At 43.1% G+C, this 27,154-nt stretch overlaps 1 protein-coding gene across 5 annotated transcripts in view; it reads left to right on the top strand.

Moving 5' to 3' along the window:
• Nucleotides 1-6,716: 6,716 nt before the first annotated feature.
• SLC39A10 (solute carrier family 39 member 10) overlaps nt 6,717-27,154 on the top strand; it is a 54,608-nt gene continuing 34,170 nt past the window's right edge. The window contains exons 1-2 of one of the 5 annotated variants that reach the window (XM_080399367.1): nt 6,717-7,744; nt 23,323-23,481. The gene's annotated coding sequence lies outside the window, so the exon portion shown is untranslated. Of the gene's footprint in view, nt 7,745-20,287; nt 20,633-23,322; nt 23,482-27,154 lie in introns of those variants that run through there. The other 4 variants (XM_080399366.1, XM_080399369.1, XM_080399368.1 and 1 more) reach the window with 4 other exon arrangements.

The following is a 27,154-nucleotide window of genomic DNA, read 5'->3' as shown; positions in this document are numbered from 1 at the left end:
ACCTAAATAATATGAAGGTATTCCACCCTTTATAGGCATGGTACATTTTAAACTGGGATGCTGGACTCTTTTCATAGTGTGCCCTCCCCACCCCGCACCGGTATCATGCTGAGGTATCCACAGGATAACCAAGTGTGCCCCCGGTAAGGTGCATGGTTTACTGTAGCGATGACAACTGAGAGCTGCGGGCCAAAGAAACATCTTTGGGTTGGCAGCATTAACCAAGAAGCTCCTCGGTGTACGTTAAGATAGTGAGACCTGTGCAACTAGTAGTATTTAATATTTCCTATCAGTGAATTCTGGCGGCTTCCTGCTCAGTGCATCAGCCGCTATGGGTGGTGGTCCACAATGTGTAGGAACATGGGTTGTATTTTAGAGAGAGGACACAATGACTGAGGCATTGAAACATTCACCACGTATGTTCTTTTTGAGAGTCTAGTCCTAGGTGACAGAGAGGCTTTCAAAAGTGTTATCACCTTGCTTAGATTGCGCCCACATAAATGTTTTTACACATTTACTTCTATACGATGAATATACAGGCTCCTCACCAAAACTGGTAACTAGTATTGTAGGAATTCTACCTACAACACCACAGGCACCGATTAATCAACAATACCCACTTTGAAAGTTAGGTCTTCTGGCAACTTTCCCAGTATTCAGGAGCAAGGCCAAAATCAAAGAAGGGTTTAGGGTTTTTTGGTTGTTTCTTCTCCTGAGTACAGACTCAAATCCTAATAAAAATTGATCTTGGTAAATTTTAAAGAGTGTCTTGCCTGTTAAAATGTCTCCTTAAGGTTTCAAGTGCTACTTAGTCTTTCACACTATCAAACTTGTTCTTTTAAGGTCACTGCACTTTTGTTCAGTCATAAAAACTTCCCTGGACTTTTTCACTAATCACTTTTGCTGTCTCTCACTTCCCTTTTTCTTTTCACTTCATATTTGCATTTTAAAAAATCTATTACTATTCATCCACTTTATACCCTCATCTTAATTCCAGAATATCCATTGCCTTTATAATTTCTTACTTAGTCCAACAGACTTTTTTTTCCCTTCTTTTTTAAAGTATTTCTGATTATCATCTCTCCCCCTGCATCATTTGGTCTATTCTCATCATTATTCTCTCTAACTCATCCTATTAAGCTTCCATTTAGACATTAATATGTCATTCCAGGTATAGCTGTGTTTAAGAAGTACTTGACCATTAAATTATTTGAAAGTAATAGGCATGATTTCTTCTAAAGATCAGACTTTATTGGCAAGGAGAGAGAGGGAAGCTCTCAGAAATTCTGTATTGTGTTACCAGTTATGCATCTGTCCTGGTATGTAACCTACTGGGATTTTATTGCGCTTCTAATTTCAACCTCCAAGCCTTGGTGTTGCAATGCTTGTCTTAATTCTTGCTAGCATACTTTAATTATTTGCATTCATTTACAAGACTTGTTCCTCAGACCAGTAGAAATGATCACCACGCTAATTCAGTTTTGAAGCACTAAGTGCACTTTAGGTCCATACAGGAAAACTACTAAAAATCAAAGATAATATTATTTTTTTTTAATAGTAGATATATTAAATGGCTTCTAGGTTTTGCCTCTCCTTTCTCATCACTGATTTAAGTCACTTTTATTGCATCTTGTATATGCATGGGGCTGCAGTAGCATCAGAAATTAAAATGTGCTGTTCCATTGGTTTTTTGTCTCATCATTTATAATGTGGTTAATATTAAATGGAAATGTCAAGTTAATGTTCATTGTCCAGAAGAAGATCATCTAGACACCATTGGAATAGACTCCTAAGAAAATAGTTTTCATTTATGTTCCTGTTAGTTAAGGCTCAGTTTTCCATTCCAATTAGGGTGAAAAGACAACATCTCTGAGGTTTTATGTAGGTTGAAGAGCCCATCTGCCCAAAGCTGACTCTAAGGAAGATGGGAATCACCGTATCTTCCTCTTCTTGTCTGGGGAGAAGCAGCCTGGATGGGAACTGTCATACTGCAGGGTTCCTGCCTGCCCGTGTGGGGTGCCTGAGGGTAGTACTGCAAGGGCACCCTTGGCTATGTCGCACAACAGATGTGACTCTGTAAGCTCTAATGGGATGCCTGCTCAACGGATGCCACAGACTTCCAGATAAAAGCCAATCGTGGGTGCAAAAGCTTGTGCTATTGCACGTTATCTGCAATAACCGCACGTAAGAAGGAGCTCTGAGGTCTTTCACTGAGAATGGGACCAATAAATACACCACGGTTGTTCGTTCTCTGAAACTAGGTTCTATCTAGGAGCAGAAGGCTCCTGGGAAGCATAGAAGTATTACTGGCCTGATCATTTCACACTGGTAGTTCCTCCAGGGGATCTTCATGTATGTGATGCTTGAATATTAAGGGTTAGGGAGCTTGCCGTTGCTGAGGTAATTGTCTACTGCCAAAGCAACTTTTTCCCAGAGATACGATAGTGAGAGAAATCTAGGAAGCAGGGATCTTAATCTAGCCTGAGCCTGACTGTTGGGAATAGGGATGTACGAATGACAGAGAGCTAGGACTGCTTTCCAAGAGCTTCAGGGACATTATTGTACAGTATGAAAACTGCCAAAGCTGAAGATAAAAAGGATCTCTCGTAACCTGTGTCACTTCAAAAATCAGTTAAATGTGTCAATTGAGGTACTTAAATGTTCTCAGACACTTCCTTTCAGGCATTCTTCCAGCTCAGTAGTACCTTCTGGATTTTCCCTAAAATATTGCTACAGCCTCCCTGCCATCCACCTTTGCAAAGGGGAGGTGGGAGCAGAAAGCTTCCTGGCGCTGCCAGCTCCTCCAGGCACCTGGCTCAAGTGACACTTGACTGTTTCAGATTCGTTTCCATTTTGCAACTCTTCAGGCCAAACCTTTCATTTTCTCCTATTAAAGCAGTGAACATATAATCATATGCATTTTCTGCCTCTTTAATTTTCTCTGAAACTGATTCTGACCCTTTGGTTTTAATTACCCTGAGAGAATCCTGAACTACATTTACAAACCCTCTGTGAAGCAAGCCCATGCTGTACCTCTGAACTGTATTTTTAAACTGAGGATTGCTGCCATCCAGTCTTCAGACATACTTGAACTGCACCCTGAAGCAGAGGTCTGCAGTGAGCACCCACCCCCCCCTTCATCACCCCCTCTCCCCCCACAAAGTCTTTCTATAGAGCAGGACCTCCAGGTAATAGGAACCCAGTTCCAGTTCGATGTGGAGTACCTAGTAGAGCGTTACCCCGGCGATTCTCTTGGGAAAGAAGTGATGGCCAGGCAGTGCATCTGATTAAGAGCATTAGTTGTTCACTTTGTGCCTTTCTTCTGTTATGATTTTCAAATGTGTACCTGTCAGGATAACCAAATTGGGCTCGTGAGCAATTAGATTAGCAGAATTTCAAAACTTGTGGCTTTTTATGACTTGTACCTGTCTTGTCTTGGCCAAGCAGTGTCATTATTATACTTCCATGTGGATAAAGGATGCTTACCACCTCCTCAACAACTTGTTCACTCTTATCTCTATTGGCATGCATTTCCATACCCTCCTCCAATTTCTTATCGCTGATTGCTAGCTCTGGAAGAAAACAGCAAGAGGCAGGACTAACAGGAGAGTTAAATTAGACCACTTTCACACACCACCCTGCGTAAATTGCACCTGAATAAAGTCTTCAGCAGCCAGAAGAAAGAAAAGAAGGTCAAAATTGCAGCTAAAGAGGCAAGCCTGTGACTTACTCCTCAGATGAAGGACATTGCAGGTATTCCCTGGAATGATGTTCTATGTCCATTTCCCCTCTTACTGTAGGGGAAAGTCAGACCTGATGCTACTCAGTCCATAGCTCCTTGGCGTAATTATTGGCTTAACCTTAGACCTTCCTCTCCCATACAAAAAATGAAAGCACCTTGGCTCTGCACAGACGGGGTGTTGATCCTCTACAGTGAAGCGCTACTCTTGTTACTGCGGGAAGAAACCTCGTGCAAATAGTGGAATTAAGCTAGTCTAAAAATAACAACATCTGGCATCTTCTCTTTAACAGAGAAAGGCAGATCACTGTCGAAATGCAAAACCCAGCTTTACTGCCTGAAAGGGGTTTTCTTTTTCCTGTGTTTCATTCTGTGTCCAAAAATTCACCTGAAAAACTCAGACCTTTAACAGCCTGTTGTGATGACCATAATAAAAGCAAAATTTTTTGCTTTTTTTTTAAATGCTAAAGAAATAAAATTACCATTTCTTCTCTTTATTCTTAAAGTGTTAGGTAAACTATTATTAACCCATATCACTATGTTTGAAAACATTAAATCTTTGTTCCCCATAAGTAAATGGAAACCACCCCAAAGGACTCACAGGACACTGAAAAAAAAACCCAATAATTATTGTTATAGTGTACGTTTATATATTCTGAGGAATGCTGTAGGCAGTGTTCTTGTGTTTACTGAAGTAATTATAAATACTTAAAGGGTATTTTGGAGGGGGTTTTTAACACTGAAATTTAAGCTTTCAAAGTCTCTTTGGTGTGTAGATTAAGAGTTGAATGTACGAAGAAATATTCTAAGTAAAGAAACAGAAGAAAATTCTATCACTAATTTTAGTTAACGTGCAACTGTTGAGAGGAATCCAGTTATTCCCAGAACAGCTATCCCTCTGGAAAGAGTGTGGTAATTTATGCGAGAGAGTACAAAGTTACGTGGATGTATTTTTTGGATTTGTACCGGATAAACTGGGAGGCTGTAATTTATTTTCGGGTTATTGATCGTTAATCTATCTGGTAAACCCCAACCTTCTAACAGAAAATCGTATGAGAAGTGTCAGTCAGTGGAGACAGTCTATTAACAAGCTGAATGCTGTGTAGCTAATTAGGTTTGGCTGAGCTAACTGCTCTCCGAGCATGTCTTCTTGTGCTCCAGCTAGAAAGCCATCCTCAGGGCATAGCTAGTTTTCCACTCCTGCTGTGCTGCCTTAATCTAGTAAACTTCTACCTATTATTTCCTTAATTACAAGATGCTTGCTCCATTCTTCTGCAAGACCATTTACCCCGATTACATCTCTGCATTACATGTTTTTAGATTTGGGCATATCTAAGCATTAGTGAAACAGAATCAGATTCCATTTCGACTCTAAGCGGAGAGATCTGATCCCTGGAAAAGGGGCTGTGCTACTCTGAGCTAAAGCTAGTGAGATGTTCTTGTAAGTCTTCAGACACTGCTGGAGTCGCGATGACTTAGATATGGAAAAGATGTTTGTCCAGATTAATAGTTTTTCCTGTCAGAATTATTCTAAACTGCCTGGAAGACATCAAGCATAGAATTACAATAGTTAGACCCAGTTCTTTTTTTACCCAAAGTCAAGTGAGCATCAGGTTTTGGATTTAGCTAACATCGTAACATCATGCACTGTAGCTAGGAAAGTAGCACTGGGCTTTGATTCTTGGTGGCAGCAGAGTCTTGGGTGTCATAGTTGAGGTGTTTTGGTCTTCCGTAAACAGTCATGACTTCACTTGCTATGCTGCATAGCTCGAGTTAAAATAAATGTTAAAAGTTCCCATAAAAGCTTGCAAAGGCTGGACTAAAACGGCATGGTGTGTCAAATGTGAGGCAGCTTCAAATATGCTGCAGTCCAGCTTTTCAGTCTGCTGTCATGGCTCAGAGATTCCATGAAAACAGTGTCAATGGTTTCTGCTTCGCGTGCTGCACCGCTCGTTCAAGCAAGGAAACTGAGTATCTGAAAACTAAATAGTTATCTAATATTTTTAATCTTAAAATTTAGGATGGAAAGTTGACCAAAAGAACTGGCTAAATGATGTTGCAGAGAGGAATGAACAGTGCTAGTGCTGCTGTCCCTTTGGGCCACTCTCGGGAAATCTCAGGGGGCTCACTGCTGGTTCAGGCTCTGTGTGTCTTGGGGAAAACAAAGAAAGGTATCACATTTGAGTGTTTGAGTAGCGCTTGTTTGTAAAACAAAGCGCCCTTTCCGGCAATAGGCATTGCTCCAGTTCCAGGACTACAGCACTGGAGCTGAAATTACATGTTATAAATACAGTTTGTCATACGTTTATACAGTGCCAGTCAGCAGCTTTACATGTAGGTTTTGTTTCCTGTAAATCTAGAATGAAAATATTTTGGTGGATTTGAAGTTTAGCAAATTGTTAACATAAACACATGGTAATGGTAAGAAAATTCTCTAAGCTTCTGCAAAAATAAAGTGCCCATGCTTTTGGACCTATCACAGTCTCCCTCTGTATTTAGTTCGTATTATTTATTCTCTTTTATGTATGCTTTTACTTACAGTGGTATCTTGCTTGTTTATTTTACTTTGACTTTTTAGGGGATGGGGATTGTGCTTTATTTGTAGGGAATAGGCTGGTACGTGCGGCTCAGTGTGTCTGGAGCCTCAGCCCCGGCCTTCGTTCCATAACAGCTTCACTCGCCCACCACCCTTCCCGACACCAGTTACGCTTTTCCTACAGCTGACCCACAGGAGGGGCGTGGGCCCCAAAAGAGCAAAGGACAAACTTCTACATAGGGGCAAAACGTGAACAACTCGCTCTTAATGTTTTACCTAAATCCCCTTACCACAGAAACAGAAAGGTATTTCTGCACGCAGAACTGTCATTATGAGTAAACTGGACTTGGTAATTACGGTAATTACGGGCTAATAACATGAACGTGAGCAAATGGAGGCAAAGCACAGAGGCAATGTGTTGCGGCAGACAGTGCCTGATTTGGGGAATATCTATGCTGCCTGCTTTTCTGCAACAACTTCTGGCAGCTGAAAGCAATGAAACACCTTGCTGCTTCCAATGAAATACACTCAGAAATTTTCTATGATGACTCGAAGAAATTAAAAGCGAACGCAATTTTCTTGAAGGGGTGAGAGGGCATGGAGCCTTTCCTGGTGTGCAGAGGTCTCTATGGGAAAGCAAGCAAGCCATGTGTTTAACGACAGCTGTGCGTTAGTGCTTAATGGTAGCTGTTGGCTCTATCTTTTATACTTTTCTCTTCGATTGTTATGAAAAATATCTGTCGAAACTGAAACATGAGAAACAAAACCAGCTTTGAAGTTTAATCCAGAGTTTATTGAAGTGAGCATATTAATTTTAGTAGGTTTTGCAGGAGCTGTTTGGCACACTGCGCTCCTCGTGGAGCCGTGTATTTGGGAGCAGCAGGTGTATGCCCCTCTGCAACTAGAGGGCCCTACATGCTGCTAAGAAATAGAGAAAGAAACAGTGTCATCGTGGTTCGGGCTGAATTCAGTGTGTATGAAACATCTCATAAAAAAGCAGATTTGTTGCGGTGTTACGGTGGTTGTTAGGGTGTCATGTGCCTGGCAGAGAGCAAGACTTTTTTTTTTTTTTTTTTAACATGTATGCAGTGCACCTACAGAAATCATGTGGCTTTCAAAATGTCTGGCTTTAGCATCTAGGACTTCTCCAGAAATGGCAGAATCTGGAAAAGCTCTAAATGCTCATGACAGGAAACATTCCCCCAGCCACCTTTCACACGTCCTGCCACGTTCTACCTTCCATGACAAATGCTCGTGTCCTTATTTGGTGTATGGTCACGACCACATTTTTCAGTAATGATTGTGACATGCAAAGGACATGATTCAGCAAGACCCTAAAGCATGTGCCTCACTCCCAGCACATTTACATTCCCATTGATTTGCAAGGAGCTACTAAGCAACTGAGTAAATACTTGCCCGAGTAAAGCCAGCAATATTTTTAAAACTCTGGAGGTAGAGTCTGATCAAGGGTAAGTACCACATTCCTTTATAAACTTGTTTTATCATCATTTTCGGGAAAAAATTAAAGCAAGCACACTTCCTTTAGGTTCACTAGGTGACTACTGGAAATGATTGCTTCAGGGTAATAGAAACCAAATAATCTTTTTTCCACGTTCTCTTGGAACTCCACCAGGCACAAGCACAATGGGGGGTGGAGGAGGAAAGCCTCACATCCCATTGTCTCCACAGGACTCGCTGTTCCCTACGGAAAGTCAGTGTCGCTTTTTCCAATGCCTTACAGATTTGTCAGAGGGAGAGTGCCTTTCTGCCAAAGATAATGTATGTGTTTTGAGCGTGAGTGAAGAAGAAAACTGTGCCACTCACACCTGGCTTGCTTGTGTTGTAAGCACTTCAGCAATCATTCCTGCCTTGTAGTTCATGGGTGTTTTGCAGTACTTAAGACCACATTGTATTAAACCCTAGCTTCAAACATCTCAGCAAAGCAGTATTGCTGTACCTGTCTCAAAATGGTCTACAACATTTTTTTATACCTTTTCTTTCTTTCGTTCTTTTTTTTCTTTTAAAGATCAATGTTGAAGTAAGTTCTCTAAAAACGCTGAGGCGGGCAGCTTTTTCTGTGGGAGGTTTCTGGTGTCTGGCTTTGCTCCTCCTAGAACATGACAAAGTGGAGCTCAAGGAAAACATATTTTTTTTGCCTCCTCTCTGAACTTATATTGGCAACGTGCTTTTTTTTTCTGAAAACAGACAAGAGTTTCAAGACCATACAAATATTATTGCTAAATTTGAATCCCCTGAAAATAAAGTCAGGCTAAAGCAAACAAAGTCCATCGAGGAGAAGCTGGTTTTATCAGCGCATTAACTGCAGCGATGCTACAAAAGGCAGTTCCAGTGCATGTTCACTAAGCAAGCATCAGATAGGAAAGGGTTCTCAAGCTGCCTCTTCCTGTATGATATTAAAGGAAAACTGTTTCAAAACTTAATTCTGAGAAGATTATTCCTCATCAGTATCTCGGGAACAGAATACATATATTCTGTGTCCTCTACATCACCAGGGCATAGCTGTCAGAGCGATGCTATGTAGTAACAGTCCATGGTGAGAGACTTCAAAGGCCTGCAGTGAGAAGTGACTGGGTGGTGGAGAGAGATAAGACAGCTTAAGTTTTATATTTGAGCCCTTATCAGCAACAGATTTGTTCTTCGTACTGATTCCTCTGTACTTGTCGCTCTTCAGTTATAATTCCACCTTGGCAAGTGCTGCCGCAGAGGAACCATTAGCACTAGTTTTAAGTACTGTGTTTCCCGAGCTTCAAAAAAAATAATTTAAATGATAATCTGGTAATGTCCTAACACCAATGCGACTTTTCTGGAGCTGCATTGGTAATAGTAGTAGGAGGAACTGGAGGAGAGAAGAAAGAGTCAAAGAGGGAAGACCACTTCAGAGGAGGAAATTATTTTAGACCATCTCCCAGACTGAATATGTTTGATTTGTGGCATTTCAAGGCAGTGGTCTGTTTGTGAACTTGACCATCCCTGTCTTATACACACGTTGCCACCACCACAGACAACCAAGGCAGGGGTTTTTTTGACAGCATTAAAGAGAAAGACTGGTTTTGGAAAAAACAAAATGTGCACACACCACCAGGAGCCTGCTGGCAATGATTTCTCCTATTCTTCTATTACGCTAAAATATCTTGGTTTCATAGGCCATACAAAAAGAAAAAAATATTTTAAAAAATCCACCCATAAGCCCTACCCCAGCACAAGTTATTGAATACAGAAGCAGTATGCTGCTCTTCTCTGCTCCACCTAAAAAGTGGATGTGTCATTTACATTGGCAAATGTTTTCCAGCTGCCTCAACAGCTGGAAATTCAACAGATTCGGCTCTGTTGAAGTGTACGCTGTCGGGAAAGGACATGGCAATGCTGTCCCCAGATGGAACAGAATTTCTGGCCAGGATTCCTACATCTGGAAACCAGAATATCTGTATCTGGGACCTCTGCACAGATGTGACCATACATTTAAGTCATGTTGGAAAAAAGCAGGGTCCTTTTGCTGAGATTCTTGAAAATGTAAACTACTCCTTGATGAAGACTCAATCATCGCTGAAAAGGTTTCTGTGGGCAAGTTATTTTCACTCTGTCTGTCAGACTTCAGTAAAGCAGATTTTTCTGAGGACAGGAGAGCAGAGTTGCGTGTTGCCTTTATTTAGATGGCATTATAACCCAAAACGGCTGGGTGACCTTGCTGGTGGTTGCAGCAAGGCAGAAAGCTGTGGGCTGCCCGAGGAAGAGAGACCTGCTCTGGGACCAGTGAACAGACAGAGATGTTTTGGGGCAATTCCATCTGTCTCTGCCAAACTCTTGATGTCTTGTTATTTCCTCCTCCCTCAGCTGTCTGAACAATTGCTGATCAGGTTATATTAGTATGAAGACCAGGTTATATTAGTGTGAAGACGGACTCTCTGTGTCTTTTGCCCTCAGGAGATCATTGACTTTTGAAATGAATGCTGGTTCTGTGCTGCTTTGCACTGCAACACAAGTAGCATGGGGGGAAAAAAAAAAAAAAAAAGAAGTTGCAGTAATTTTGATCCACCCCACCCTGCCCTGCAAAAATCGCTCTTCTCTGCATTACATTTTGGGTTACAATTAAAATTATGAGCAGTAACCTCTGAAAAATACCCTGCTGCTGCTTCACTGTTTGCAGGAACTGGGGCTTGCAGACTGCACATGCCGCAGAGCTCAACAGCTACAAGTTGTGTGCAGCCATTTGCAGGGTCCTCCTGTGAAAACAGCAGCTCTGGTTTTAAAAACTGGAGCGCTACAATAATATTGTTTTTACTAGCTCAAGGTTCAATATCAATATAATAATAAACAAGAAAACCCTGTTCAAACAGCTCCTTTAAAAAACAGTTTAAAAAAGAAACTGCATAGATAGCAACTATTCCTGTTGAGGGAAGTGGCTACAGGACAGGCAGTCTGTCCCTCCTGTAAATGGGGAAGAGGAGAAAGAGAGAAATCACAAGAATCAGGCACTGCTGCGGTGAATGATCAGGCTGGCGCTCAACATCGTGGTGTAAGTGGCCTCGCTGTTCTGTAAGGCGTGCGTGCTGCCCTCAGGAACGGGGTGCCTGCCCGAGATCCAGGCACGTCATGGCTGGCAGTTCATTTTCTGATTCACTGCTGTTTGGAAGCTGCATAACCAAGTTTATTTTTGTATAATTAGTGATAGCTGTGGTACCATTAGTATCTTTTGAGATAATGGGGGTGAAATTTGTATACTTCTTTTAGGGTGTGAAGTGCAGATTACATTAAAACTGAAGCCCCCTTGGAAAAACAGCAATGAATTCCTGTCATTCTTACACTATGAATTTTGACACACCCTGTAATATAATGTTATCCCAGAATCACGCTTTCCAAACTAAGTACTTTTCGGTCATTTCAGATAAATTTAACTCAAACTCCGTGAGTTGGTTTTTGGGGTAAGACTCTCCCAGCACCTGGCTGCTGCTTCACATGGGAACGTGGCGATGCACCAGCCCAGCCCAGGTACATACAAGCCAGAGAGCCCCAAGCAGTCTCTCTTCAAGTAACTGGCTTGCCTAAAATATTTTTATTCCAAGCTTCTTTGCAAATGATTAGTAAGTATTGACTTAAATTTTAGCTTCTATTCAGTTTGAAGAAACAGTGCCTTGAAGCTCCTGTGTACAATTTCCTTATTTTCATTACATATATTGATTTGCGAAAGGATATTGCGTTGTGCTTCAGGAACTTACTCTCAGAATTTTAGTGAGCTGGAAATTTGATAGATGACAGGCTTTCAAACATCAGGTTTCACTTGCAATTTATCCAGTGGATTTGTCTCTCATACATTTAATATTTAATTAACAGAAAAGTAATTCTGCAAATGGGAAAGAAATGGCAGTGTTTACCCAGCTACAAAGACTTATACTAAACTACCTGCAAAAAAAGCAGAGAACGATGATTCTCTGATGTGAATGCTGTTCAAAGTAAGGCTGTGATTCAAATAGCTGTGTTAAGGTACTAGGTTTAGTAAACTGCCTAAGTGGTCTAACAGCCCAAAACTACTGTGAGGCTGTGTTTGGTGAGAGCCACTAGCCACGCACTTCAATGTATGGACAGGGACAGGGTGAAGCACCTTCATGGGTAATTTTTTCTTCTAAGAAATAGCTAAGCAACCTCAGCATAACTTGTACTGAAAAGCTGTTCAGAAGTTATACGGATACCACCTCGCATGTTTAGAGAAAGCCACCTGTTGGAAGCAGTTCCACAAGCAGACATATTTATTGAGAGATGGCACCCTGATTAAATGAAAAAATAAGTATCAGTTTGCTCCCAAGACCTTGAATTTTGCCCCTACCTGTCCAACAGGCAGTAGTATTTGTTTTCTTTTTCAATTATTTTTCAGCCTTGAATTACAACACTGCATGCTTGTGGAGCATTTTGGTATACATTCGATAACATAAACCTGTTATAAAGAAGAGCTTTTTCTGTTCAACATTTTATTTTAAATATTCTTTGAATGCTCTGCTTTACCAACAAAAGGCATGAACTCAAATTTGTCTGGTTTTCTTGGAGAAGTCCATGATAATTTCATTAGAGCTACCACAGAGGCTCATCTGAGTTTACCCTTTGTGTGTATGGGAATGAATTTGTAGTGTTATTTCTAAAGTGCGAGGTAAGAGATACAAGGAGGGAAGCTTACCTGAGCGGGGTGGGAAGACCATACATAGTGTGTATGAAATCAAGCATTTTCAAACATAACTTTCTTTTTTCTTCCCAATTTCAGCATTGAAAAAAGTGGCATTAAGTTTGTCTCAGGCAGGTTTGCTTCCCCTGAGTTTGACAGGCTGTTAGTTACCTCAGCAATGTTGCTCCGACCCAACCATTGCAGAAATGGCTTTATTTTCTCTCTGCTGGCTCATTGGCATTCCCACCCCTGCGTCTCCTCGGAGCTCCCTCAATGCTCTAATACATAGCAAAGACATCGCCTGACAGGTCAGCAGAGACGCGTGGCCACATCCCCTCTTTCACAAGCAGTCTCGCTAGTCCCATGCTTGCTTGAGAAAATGCTTCAAAACTTCTCTTCCTTTCCTGAAGGATAACGGGATTTAGTCATCATTCTACTACACTACCCTTCTGCTGCTATAGCTTGCTCTCAGTGGAGTTACTACTGGTAATTGCTAACAAGCAATGAGTAAGGTTGCTAAGTTATGCAACGAAAGAGGCCTCCCCATTTCTCTGCTCTTCCCAGCTCCTAGCTGTGCGACATCCACGTGGCCGGTCCCTCCACTTCATTTCACCAGCATTCGTCTCTGATTTTCCCATTTCTTGTCATTTAGACCATATTCTACGTGTCCCTATGCTTCATCTTTGTGGATATCAGCTAAAGTTTACTCTCTTCTTCATAGCTGTTTATGCTTATATTCGCATTCTTCCTTGTGTTTGTTGTTAAAACCGTAACTAGCATCCAACTGTGCAGAGCATTTTGGGGCAGCAACGTGGAAAGGAAAGCTGCAGCACTGTCATTTGCAGTACTGTCAAATGGTTGTAGTTTCAGATTTGGAAGTCAGGGTGCTCCCTAATGACCTTCATACTATTCCTGGTGCTGGCTTATTTATTTTCTGTAGAAATGGAGGGGGTTGACATGCTTCTACATCATGCAATATAGGTGGAACAAATACAAAAATGTAAATTATGGGGAGGGTGTGACCCAACAACTTCAGTACATGCCAGCATTCCAAAGGTAAGGTCACATCCATCTAACAGCAATGGCACCCTGCAGGCCAGCATCCTACTGCTCCCTCCAATTCCCATTTATGTGATTATCAGGCATGGAAGGATAAACACAGCTAAGCTTAAGCTAACTCTTTCCATAAACTGTGGGCCAGTTATCAATAATTTTGATTTTTGAGCCTTTCTGTTGATTTTTAGATTTTGCTATTGGTACAGCTGATTTAAAGAAAAGCCAACAAAGCATGTTTCATAATTAGCTTTATTTCTGCAAACAGTATCTTTGTTTGTTTTCCCTGTCAGGGCATGTTCTTGTCTCCTGCCTTCTCTGTAGGTGTCCCTTTGAGGCTTCAGAGCTGTGATAAAGAAGGGATGAGGCTGTACAACACCCTTGCCCATTCATTCAGGCTTAAGTTACAGAAGCATGTCCGCAGTAGCTCGTATTGGCTCTCCTTTCCACTGCTGAAACTTCATAGGCAATTAGTCCCTATTCAAGTATTCAATATTCACATATTCAAAACAAGTAGCTGGTAACTTAAGGATGTCTTGGCTTCCTGGTTCTGCCTGCTGACGATGAAGGAATTGCAGGAGTTTAAAAAGGGTCATTTTCACTTTCATGTGCAACACAGCTGAAAGAAATGGGGAACTTCACCCCAGCTGTCCACTAAAATCTGTCTTTAGAAGAGCTAGGCTTGTGTTACTCAGCTTAGTTTCGGTCATGTATAAAAATAGCCAGTCATCAACTCAGTGGCTGAAAATTGGCAGGGACTGACATAAAAGATACTGGCCTTGATTTTTTCACTTTAATGTGCTCATTGATTCTTTCAAATAACATCAGCGACAGTATCATTGTATTTGTTCATTTTGTTTGAGAAAAGGGTATGAAACAAATTCCTCGGCATGTAAAGAGATTATTACATTAAGGTCAATATTTCCTCTTCGGTCAGGTGAGTCAGTTTTGGAAACAATCCAGTTTGCTTTCATAAGTGTTAAGCCTTTAGAGGAATTTTCAATTTACCCCACCCAGCCAGCTAGCACAGCTTTGTTTAATGTTTTGGACCCTGCCCGGCTCCAGCTGAGAATATCCCGTATTTATTGATACAGAGCTCTGCTACGGATATGGCCGTAAGTTCTTTGTGCTCGCAGTCTGACCCCAGTCATGCACTGAAGGAAGCAACTGAGTGGCCTTTCCCTCCCATCATATCCTTTGGTATGAAGATGAGATCTTTCTGCGACCACTGTGTACAGAAAAGACGCCACAAGCAAGCAGGTGCTTTCAACAGGCAGGAAGGAAGGGAGAAAAACAAATTAACCAGACTCTGCAAGAAAGGAAGAAGGCTGTGACACGCTGTCCTTGCTTTCTAATATCTTCCATTTTGAGCCTTATCCCAGCCCTGCTACCAGCAAATCCCATGGGTCTCAGATCCAACGAAAGGGCTTTTGGCTGCTTTAGACAGCAGGACTGGCAAGTTACGTTTAAAACAAATAATAACAAAACAAAGAGAGAGTATTTAATACAGTTAAGTTAGCCCAGCAAGAGTTTTCCTGTGGATAAGCTGCACTGACGTTTGCTAGGCTTGCAAAATTAACCAAGGGTCTACAAGTCATGCTGGCTTTTTTCCATATTGCAGAAAAGAGCTTTGTGTGGAACAAATACTTCAGCTATTGCTGCAGCATCACGTCCTTTTGCTCATGTCCTTTGATGTTTAGGTACCCTTAAGTCTAGAGCCAATGAAAAAGGTTTTAATGTCTTTTCACTAAAAATGTCAGCTTGTGTTTCAAAACAAAAAGCCTAGCCCTTTCCCACAAAGAGCCTAGCTCAAAAACTTCTAAAACAAAGATCTTTAAAACCAGTATCTTGGTTTAGCATGCTAAAAAAAAAAAACAACAAAAAAACCCCAAACAAAAAACCAACCAAAACCCCTCCCAAACCACAAAGAAAACCCCAAACCAAAACATGGGCTTCTGTTTAAAATAATTCCCTGTCAGTACTGACACTAGTACCATATTCAAAATTACATAGACTCTGTCATTGACATCGATATTTTTGCCTCAGAAACCTATATATATGCCCGTACATGTCTATATACTTTCCAAACAGGGGGAGTATATACATGTTGTTGTAAGAGAAGAAGTGTAAGATTTGTTTTAAAAAGCAAAACAGCTCAGATGGGTTTCCCTTTTTCTCCCATCTTACAAGTAATGCAACTTTCAAATTATACCTTCCAGTTGGTGCGAAACTAGCTAGATCTACTTTGAATTATCATTGGAATTTATACAGTTGAAACCAATTAGAACTAACTAAACAAATCTGACAAGCCAAGGCTTAAACAAGATCACCCAGTTGAGCAGGAATGTGAAAAAAAGCATATATAGTCTCTATTAAAAGTACCATTTTTATATACAGCGTTGGAGTTAAATAACCTTGGCCTTTAAACTGATTGTGAACAAGCCCAGTAGTCCTGAGGTGGTGAAACCCCACAGAGGACATCCCTGCCTACTTCCAAGCACCAGCTTTAATCACAGAATCACTGCTTGTTCATAGTGATACTTAAGCTCACCCTGATGCTTAAACACCTTCACTAATGTCCTTGCCGTAAGCAAAGTTTTTGCTGCTTCAGCACCCAGTGGCAGTGCCCTCTTACACAGCCCGGGGACGAGTACGTACCCCGCCACCCAAGGGTGACAGTCAACCTGTGCTCTGCAACTTAAACCTGCACAATACGACTGACCACGTATGGCTACACAGTTAGTACTGCAGTAAATACAAAGAAGAGACAACTGTCAACAGGTCATATTTTGAGATCGAGATTAGGAAATCATGTAACGAGGAAAGAAAATGTCCTCTATATGATTCCCTGATGTTTCACTTCCAACTTCCACAGCTCTTGCTAGCGCACTTCTGAGCAAAGCCTCTTGTAGTAAAGCTCTTTCACTCCTAAGGAAATTGGTAAAAACTGCTGGGCAAGTTGGCATGACAATAGCTGTGCCCTGTAGCCATTCTCTGCCTCCTCGGGCTTAAAGTGGCCACTTCCCATCTCCATGAATCTCTTCACTGAGCTGAATAATATTTGTCGGCCATTGCTAGACAAGAAAAGGCATTTCTGACTGATTCAGGCTCCCAGAATGAATGAGAGGCAAGGACAGAAGCTAGAAGTATGTTTTAAAGAACAGGAAAGAAAATACACATTACACATACACCACAAACCCAGCTATGCTGGCATTCAAACAGATTCTGATTAAATCTTTGGACAAGAAGATTTCAAAGGAAGGAGGAAGTCAATGTTCCAAGCCATTATCTTGACTTTTTCTTGAGGCATCAGTATTTCAAAAGTAAGAAAATTAAGCTGGGTTCTTCAAATAAAAGAGTGAAATTTGCCAGAGAGTACAAAACTTAATTTCAGCAACATAATAGTGACATTTTTCTCCCACTTAAATAGCAGAAGATGTGTGTACACCTTCAACTACTAGCTTTCTAAATGAAATTTCTCTCAGTTAAAATCTTTTTCAATATTATTTTTCCTAATCTCCAAAGAATACTTACAAGAGTCTTACTTTTGCTTACGGTCAGAGGCAATATCAGGATATAAGAACTAAACACATGTGCAGAATTCAGAACTGGGTATAAGAACACAAGCGGAAGCAAACCCCAAATTCTCCTTTTTTTTTTTTTTTTTTTTTTTTTTTTTTTTTTTTCATTTAGCAGCGAGGAAAATGTTGCTTCTAAACAAACCACTTTTGTGTATACGTATATATGTCAGACCTTCCATCCCTCACATGCAGTTAGGTTGTTACAAGGGAAGGCAGGAAGGGCAATCAGCACATGAGATCTGTCACACGCCAGTCTGACACCCGTTCCCTTCAGGCTGGCACAGCTCTGCAGCCTGCCTGCTCCCGGCTGGCCCCTGGGCCCAGGAGTGCCCCTCGGCGGGACCCCATCTTGAGAGGATCCTGCTAAAAGCCACCATCTGCTTTTGCAGCATCGTGCCCCAAGCCCTTCTACATTACTCACAGGATGCACTCCCTCCCTGCGCCCCAATGCACCAGTGTGTACCATGCAGCGGTACTCAGCCAGTAAGTGCCCTGTGAAAGGGTGGGGGGAGACAGTTCTGTTGTAAAAGTATAGTAACATATTGTTCTGTTTGAAGCTTGAAAAGTCAGTCTGGATTTCTTGCATGCATTTATCTCAAGCTAGCAGCGCTCTTGCAGCGCTGGCTGCCCTGCTCTGCTATACAGCTTCCCTGCAGCGCGGACAGTTGTTCCCACACGCTTTACAGGGAGCTGCACCCTTCTCAGCTGCCTGCTCTTCATAGTAATGCCTGATTTAATAGTTTTTGTTATGGATGTCTGAAGCTGAGGTATAGAAACTCATACCTTGTTTAACTATTGTGCAGGCAGTTCTTCATCTAAAACATACGCTTTAAAGCTGCGGAAGAGGTAACCTAATTACAAGATAAAATGTACAACTATAGGGAAAATGTTCCGGATACAAACGAGCTTTTCATTGTATGAAGAGAAAGCCATCAGGAGACTACCTAGCAAGGCTGTAGCCTAACTCTAAACACAAACTTAAGACTCTCCTTTCTTAATGGCTTCTTAAAGGATACTGCATCTGACAGTGCTGGTGGGCCTACTGATGGTCCCTTCTGGCTGTAAAACACCCAGGTGCACGCTGCTGCTGGCGAGGAGGTAGAGAACCCGCTAATACAGAGATTTTTGTCTGGCTGAATCTCTGGGAACCAGCTATGCAGCATCCCTACCTTCACAGGAAGGTGAAGCTGCCTTCAGAAAGCTTCCTTACCTACTTACCTAAATTTTCCAAGTTTTCTAAATGCAGTAAAACCAGTACAAAATCAATCAAGCCTGAAATTTTAAAGGGCCTTTCTGTATTAAGCATCTTAATTTCCATTCATCCATCGTAGCACTCTTACTAGAATTCTTGATTTTGTTTTTTTAATGAGATTTTTACACTATTTGAATTTCACTCAGAAAAGCTAACAAACCCCAAATGCTCCATTGTATTACCATGTACAATTCACTCTGAAGGAAGACAACACAAAACTGTACGTTTTTTAAAATTCTTTGCACTCGGTGAATTTCTTTCTAGACCAAACAGCAACACAAATCAGCCACGTCTAGTGATCAGCAGTGGGTGTTATGGTAGGTATCTAATGACCAATGTCAGAATCAGATCTGTATTTTATTTGCTGTACAAAAATTCTGGGAGATAAAGGACCTGCTCTGAGGCAGAAATCATTCAAGTCAACATACAAATAATCTGGCGCAACAGTTTGATATAGAACCTTATAACTGCTTTAACAGTCCCTAAAACTGGACCTGAGCAGAGGCTGTAAAATGTCTGGACTAGTATGTTTGTATTCTAGTGCCTGATTCGGTAAGACATTGGGGAAAAAATGGAGGGAACGTAGGTGTTGATTTTTTTTTTTCATCTCTAAAGAAATACTAAAGAGAGAAAAAGTGTTGGAGGAGATTTGAAATTAGAAAGTCTGTCACTGGGACATAAAAATGATGGGGGGTGGGGGGTGGGGGGAAAGGGAGTAATTGGAAAAGTTCAGTAAAGATTCAGCATCACATACCAGAAGATTGGTGTAGCCTAACACACAAAGCTGTATGCTAGGACCATTTGATAGGTCTACGTCTTTCTCTTAATCAGGTTGTTACACTATCTGCATTATATTGAATATTCATCTTATCTAGAAAAGTTGATTCTGGTCTTCTTTCGCACTATGACTTTGGGATTATGCTTATGTGTTTTTCTGAGTCTTGCAAGTATCACCTTTCTTTTGATTTCTAAACAGTGCTAATCCTTTACATTTTTAGTCTTTTAAACCAGTTTTGTTTTAAGGGGGATGTCACCAGGCTGACTTCGGGAGGCCTTGGGGCAGCTAAGCGTGGCTGGAGGTGGGACATGGTGGGGTGGCTGGAGGTGGGACATGGTGGGGTGGCTGGAGGTGGGACATGGTGGGGTGGCTGGAGGTGGGACATGGTGGGGTGGCTGGAGGTGGGGCTCTGGCCAGGCCCAGGCTGTGGCCAGCTGCCCCAAGACCGGGCCCGGTGGCAGTGCCAGGTCGGCTCTGCTCGGTAACGCGAGGGTCTGAAAGAAAACTGTACACATCTGTAACAAATGGGGTGGGGTGGGGGGTGTGTGCTCTGCTTGATGCTTGAAGCCCGCTATGGAAACACCAGTTACTTCTGGCGGAAACAGTGGTGAAAATTGTATGCAGATTTCGCAGAAAAAAAAAATATGAAACGGCCTAAAACTGATCTGAAATGTTCCTACAGCTGCACTGCAGCCTTGGAACATGGTTTCTATAAACAACTGTTCCCAGATAAGCCGGTTTCTTTTAAAACAGTGTTTGATGGACGGAAGGACCCCTGTATCTTGTAGGTCCTGCGTTCTACACCAAGATGTCGCGCGGCGGGGCAGTGTCCCAGCCAGGGGTCCCGTGGGCACAAGGCAGGATGATGTCGCTTTTCGGTTCCGTAGCTGTTGTCTAGGAGCCGAACGTATCTGGGTGGCGGCTCCCCCTCCAGCGGGGGGTGGGGTGGGGAATATTTATCACCTAGGTACGAGCAAAATCCGTTTCTGCCCCTAGCAAGCCCGGCAGGATTTGCTGGAGGCCGATCGCTGGCGGGCGACGCGCCCCCGCACCCGGCTGCCAGGGCCGAGCCCCGTGCTGGGGAGACCCCCGCTACGGGCAGGGCCCCGCCGCTGCCCGGGCGGCCCCGGCGGCAGGCCCGGCTCCCCCGGCAGGGCACGCCGGCAGCCCCGTTCCCCCGCCGGAGCGCGGGCCACGCCGCCCGGCCGCCATGGCTGGAGTGCTGAGCGCAAGCTGCCGCGGGGAGGGGAGGGGGCAGGCACGCGCTACGCCATTTTCGTAGCCCGCGGTGGGGCCGGGGAGGGGAGGAAATGGCTCCGCATTGGGCCGGGCGGGCGGCGGGGCCGCGCCTGCAGCGCGGTGCGCAGGATGCGTAGGGGAGAGCGCGGGGAGCGCGGGGCGGCCCGGCGTAGCCGCCGTTGGTGAATAGCGTAGCGGCGGCAGGAGCTGCAGGAGGAGGAGGAGGAGGCGCCGCGGCGGTTTGGTACCGAGCGGAGAGGGAGATGCACACGGCACTCGAGTGAGGTAGCTATAAAACCCCATTTGTTTACATTCCCTCCCCCACAAGCGGCCGGCGCGGCGGTGAGGGTGGCGGCCGGCACTGTGCTGCCGGCGGGGGGGGCCCGGCGCGGTGCGGCCCGCGGCAGACGGAGCCGGTGACGGCCGGCGATAGCGGACACCACCTTCCCCGGGATGCGGAGCGGCACGCGGGGGACACGGCCGCCTCATCACGTGGCGGCGGGCCCGGGGCTGCGCGGGTGGGCGAGGGGGGGGTCGGGGGGGCCGTGGCCGGGTCTGCCCTCCTCGGAGGCAGCGGAGCACGAGGCGCCACCGCGGCCCTGGCGCGTCCCCCGCGCCCCCCTTCCTCCCTCCTCCCGTCCGCGGGCCCGCCATGCGGCAGGTAAAGCTCAGTCCTGAGCGGGGGGAGCGGCGGCGCCCCGGGCCGCAGAGGCAGGGGGGGCTTGTGGCAGTGCCCGGGCCGCTGGGGCAGGCGGGGGGGCTCGTGCCAGTGCCCAGGCGCCTGAGGCAGGCGGGGAGGGCTTGTGCCTGTGCCCGGGCCGTCGCCCGGCGGGCCCCGCCGCTGAGGCAGCCCCCGCGCCCTGCCCGTTGGCGGGGCGGTGCGGTGCGGCCGGACCCGCTGCCCTGCGGGAGGCGCGCCCCCGCGGCGGGCCCTGTTGGTGCGGGGCCGGCCGGCGGCGGCTGGGTTCCCTGGCTGGCGATACCGCCTGCGGGAGCCGCGCCGGGGCTGAGGCGGCCCCGGGCTCCCCTCAGAGGCGAGAGGGGCGGGAGCCCCCGCCGTGCGTGGGAACGGGGAGGGAAGGGAGAGCCGGGCCGGGCTGCGCTGCGCCGCGTTGTGCGCGGCTGTTCCGCGGCTTGCGCTGCACCCGTCCGAGACGTGCACGTAACGTGGGAACTTTGGAATAAAACTACTTTTTAAAATCTTTAGTTATCTTTGTCTTTCTTGGGGAGACTTCTGTGGAAGTGTTCTTAAAACGCCTGCCTCTGAGCAAGCATTGGCCGAGCTGGAAATAATTCTGTTTTCTCACACTCTTAAGCACTGCATGCCTTTAAGTAAAAATCATCACTTTTTTGCGAAGATAGGATGCTGTACCGTAATACGGAGGCAGCCTGTGATACGTGGAGCCTAATGCAGCACTGGGAAACACATGCTGGAAGGCCTGGTGTTCAGAAACATGGAAGCAATTGCATCTAGTTGGCAAAAGTAAAGTGTTCCTTTGGGTCGTTGAAACTGATCTAGTGACATAAAAATAGAAAACTTTCTGTAGAAAAAAAGGTAGTTATTAGGATTTTAAAATTCTGTTTTAACAGGGAACGCACTCAGGTTTTCATTCAGAATGTGCTTTCCATTAGATGCATAGGGGAATAGGTATTTTGTGTAGACGGGTGAGTCATGCTACTCAACTCCAGGAACGAGACTTCCAAATGGTTACTTCATAGACTCATGCTCAGGTATGGTAGTAAGTACCATGAAAAAGTTCCATGGTTCGCAAGAACATCGAGGCCAGCGTGGCTATAGACTTCCGTAATGTGATTTTTTTTGATCTAAGATGACTTAAAATAGGACTGCTGGTATTGTCCTGCAGTGGTGCATTTTTACACTATGTTCAAGGCTTGGGTACTTCTGAGGAAAGAAGTATGCAGCTATGCAATCTGTTAAAGAGAATAGTGCCTGTGTATAGACCGTGAATTAATTGTGTTTTGTGATATTAATGGTGGCCGTCCATAGGGGGATGTTCCCTAGTGTCCACAGAAGGTGGGTGTAGAAGGATCGTATGCAATTGCCTACCTGGAATAAGCGACATGAAAGGAGGTTCTGCCTACATTAAAAAAATAAATCGCCATTTCTCCAAAATAGTGAGGCTTGTTTTAGTTGAAATTCCTTGCTTTCATGTAGGTCTTTGTGCTCTCCAGGTTGGCTTAAATAAAAAACGGGAACTAACTTCGGAGTAGGTATCCAGTCAGTCATAAAACCTGCAATTACAGAGAAGTTGTGGTTTGAAATGGCACAAATAGGTGCACAGGCTTGGCTGTGTTAACAGTTGTTCCTCCCATTTAAAAAAAAAAATAATAATCAAAATTAGTGAAACTGGATCATCAGGGTAATTCAGGAATGTTTCAGAAAGTTTACGTGAGAAAGCACAGATCCTGGTACTGAATACTGGATACCTGCTTGGGAATACAACTTTTTAATTAGTGTTCTCAAACAGGTTTATGTGCCGTTGTAACAATACCTATGTTCTAGAGTTACATCTTGAAAAGTCAGCAGGAGAGTGTATGAGTCCATATGGTGCTTGGGCCATACATGTTAATAAACCATTCCTTTCGAATATTGAATAGGAAGCTTTAGTAAGATACATACTTTTTGTGTAGTTTGACTTACACAAATAAGATAAATGTATACAGATGGAAAAATGAATATAGCTACCCTAGTACAGATTTCCTTTGTGGTCTTCACTAAGTCAGTCAAGCAGGTAATTTAGATACTCTACTCATGTGAATACATTTACTGCAAAGCAATGGCTGATTCTTTTAAGTAGTGCCCAGATCCCATGGACTTCAAGCCTGGGTGTATACAGTCCCAAGGGAGGTATGGTCGGACTTGTTTGCTTTGGCTGTCCAGTTATAACATTGTTTGATCATGACTGTGCCTATTGTAACAACTCTTAGTCCTTTCTCTGTCACCGTTTTTACAGAAGTGGAAGTTTATTTTGAACCTCCGATGGGCACTTGGTAAGTCATCGGTGATAAATCAGTCTGGCTTTGGAAACAGTTACGTGTTTTCATCGGATGGAATTACTGAGTTAAAATTATACACAAGCTACTTAAAAGCTAAGCTCCATGAAAGTTTTCCTGTAAGTTAAGATTCAGTCCTTCACTGTGGTGAAACTTAGTGGGAAAGATCGTGGCATCTTCACAAACTCTTCTGCAGAGTCAGGGATGGATGGGCCTAACTGCATCTGTCCACAAGGAAAATTACATCAGAAAAGAAAACCTCATTCTGTTTTCTTCACAGATTGGCTGTCACCTGCCAGAACACTTGCTGGTTTATAGCGTGTTGCTTTATAGCACGTTTGCAGAATTGTCAGACAAACTTATCCTGACTTCTTTCTTAACACATTTAAAAACATCAGTAGAAGTTTCAAAGAAGGAAAGCTTAATGGCAGCTCTGTGTCTTGTGTGGCTGTGCTTTTCACAGCATTGAGCTCTAGGTGCAGGGAGAGTTCTGTGCATACTAAGAATTTATGCCTTTTGGGAACCCGTTTATACCCTAATGTGAAGAAAATCAGTGTTAACTTCCTGTTCTTCTGTGGGAGCCCAACTCAATTTAGTGAGCCATTATTTAAAATAATTTTATCATCTGAAAAGTATTCATCTTTGGGGTGGGCTAGTGAATTTGTCTTAAATGAGAACTAGTCATTGTAGCTTGCTGACAAAGGCGTGAAGTAACACCTGATGCAGAAAGAATTTAGATTGGTTTTAGGTAATTCTTAAATTGCAACTGAGATATTATTTGAAGTACCCCTAACAAAGTCTGGTAAACAAATGTGTACTAATTAGGCAAAGCTAATAAAAACAAATGGATTGTTTTACATTTGAGAAACTGACTGAAATGCTGGAAACCATGTCCTGCCTACATTGTAATCTTCCAAAGAAAGGTACATGCTACATCAGTCCCTGTATTCATAATATTTTATGTGCTGTTGCATCTAATATTTTACGTGCTGTTGCATCAGTGCCACTTCTTTTTTTTTATGTAGTAGAAATCTGAGGAGCAAAGAAGTTAAAACATCATTGTTTGATGTCACTTGTGTTTTGCTACCTCTTGTGATAATCGAAACGCTCTACAGGTTTTAATACCAAAAAAAATGGAGGCCAGCATGAAAGATGGGGAAGATGATGATTTCCTGATGGCAGTCTCAAAAGCTTCTGAGAAGAAGGGATGTTGAAGTTACATGCAGGGTGTCATAGCCATGCTGGGGGATGTGGTTCATTACACTGGAAATGTTCTCATCTGCTAGGTATCAGTGCACTGCCTCATCTTCTCTCTTCCCGCTTTCTGACTCTGTTGTCTGTTGCTGCAGAGGAGGAATGACTCAGCTGTTGTCTTTTCTCTCTCAGCTTTTGATGACCTAGGAGCTTCTTTCTTATCCAGCCACCACCTTTTCTATAGCTTGCTGCTTTCCAAAGCAGTACGATGAGAGTGAAGAAAATCTGCTGGTTTCACTAATCCAAAATTAAAGTGCCAGTAAAACAGGATGGATGTATTACAGAATTTATGCTGCGTTGTCTGTTGGAGAGCCTGAATGTAGGTGTATTTGTCTGTTGCTGCTGCTCAGTGTGTAATGTTCACAGAGTAAGAAATGTTCCTGAACAGAACTTGAACATCAGCAAAATGAACCTGGCAATCTGTGGATTAGTTTGGTTGTGTTTATTAGAAATTTTTGGCAGTGAAGATTAATAAAATTAGTCTGCAGGTAGGTTGGTTGGTTTGTTTTGGGGTGTGGTGGGTTTTGGTTTTGTTTTGGGTAGGGTTTTTTTTTTCCTTTTGAAGAGCAGTCCTGAGAGAAATCTGCTTTCTACTTGTGAGGCATGTATCTGTAGTCTTAGGATGAAGCTTGCTATAGAAACCTACTCTTTCTGCTGTGTTGACAGTGACATCATCTCAGTATTAAATACAGTAACAAGTGTGTACAAAATGTGGAATATGAACTAGAGAGCGGTTAGAGCTCTGTAGCTCCTGACCTGTTCAGAGGTACAGAAAATTGTACCGTCTGAGCGTTTGATTTGGTGCTTCAGTGACAAAGACTGACTTTTGAAGTCATTGATGTTGGGTAGCTAAACCGATCTAGAATTGAGACAAAGTCTGCATAATACTGGAAGTGAGTGAATAACTATGATCATGTCTGAAACTCATTAATCGAATGAAGTCCCTTAAAAGTGTTACTGTGGTTGGTGGTTTTATAAGATAAAATGCATATGTGAGATAAAAATATCTTTGGATTAAGAATGTACAAAGGAGGTTTTATGCAAGATTGCTGGGTTTGCATAAAATTATAAATATAGTCAACAGGGACTTTGTGTGTGTAGGTTGTAAATGCTTTAGAGAGAGTTTCCAATCACAGCTCCTAATGAAGACTACTCTTAATAAAACATGAATTGCAGATAGGTGCTGTCATGCAGTTTGCATATAGAGACAGGTATCTCAGGATTGCCTGACTTGTACCACATTCATAAACTGATCCTTGTGCATTTTTATTACAGCTGCAATTTATTACTGCAGTGTGATGATTATTAATGGGCAGAAGTAATACCTTGAGTTCTGAAGGATAACTAAATTCAAACTGATTTACAGCTGGTGATTGAATATCTATAAATAGTTCCTCTTTTAACCAAGCCAATTGCTGTTAATGATGTGCAGCGTACTTGGCTTGGAGTATCAAAGCAAAACCACATGTAATCTCCAAGGTAGTCTCCTCAAATAGGCATTACTCAGTGTGATTCTTGATGTGGGGTTTTGGGTTTTTTGAGTAATATTTATATCTTTGTTAATGTTGATTTGCATTTTAAGTAGGACTGAGTAGCACTGCATCCCAGAGTGACTGGTTCTAAGGTTGTTGCTGACAGTAATCACATGTCATTTGTACAACTGAAAGATGAGTTTAGTTCACCTTGCAAAATAACTAATCACACCACAACTGAGTGTTTCCTGTGAGGGGGAACAGTGAGCAGGTACACATCTGAAGTCTCACCAAGTAAGGATTTCCACTGTAGGCACTACTTCATTCCTATCATATACAGAGCAGTCCAGAAGAGCTTCTTTACCATCAAGTGGAATATTGTACTCTCTGTTTGAACCGATGAATTACATCATTTGCCAAGGCTCGATGCAATTTCTGTAATCCATTCCTGTAAAGAAAGACCTCTTTTCCTCGGGGCTCCACTACCTTGAGAAGTACTGTCACTCTGTGATATGCAAACCATATAATTTAAGCCATATGCCATATTTATTTTCTAGTTCTGTTTGTAGAACACAGGAGCATTTTATTGCTGACCTGAATGTCTGTCTATAGAAGACAGTACCTCAGCCTAAAAGTACAATTCTAAATTGTACTAGCTTACATTAAAGTTTTAAGAAATAAGCTACTTGGCTGCTGCCCGAATAATGGAGTAGGCTTGCGCTGCCACATTTTTATCCTGAAATTAAAATAAACAAAATACTCCCATTTATTTAATGTCTGATATGATAGGTAAACAGGATAAGGACAGACCTTCAGTCATTTCTGTCCAGAAGGGTGCATTGAGGCACTTGCCTAGCAGAGGCATTTTATTGTATTAACCGTGCTTCAATTGTCCAGTTGCTCTTAAGACTTATACCATCTATTCAATAAATATACAGTGGTTGCAGCAGCATGTATATACCAAATTTAGCTTTATATTGTAATGTGCCCATAGCTAATTTCTTGATGCTTGTAATATATTCTAGACTTCTGTTGTGTTTGCATGTTGTCGAAGAAAAACAGCTTA

This window comes from Falco punctatus (genome assembly GCF_963210335.1).
Source record: "Falco punctatus genome assembly, chromosome: 8".
Taxonomy (NCBI): domain Eukaryota; kingdom Metazoa; phylum Chordata; class Aves; order Falconiformes; family Falconidae; genus Falco; species Falco punctatus.
Note: the sequence above shows the minus strand (reverse complement) of the source record. Positions and strands in the feature narration are given on the sequence as shown.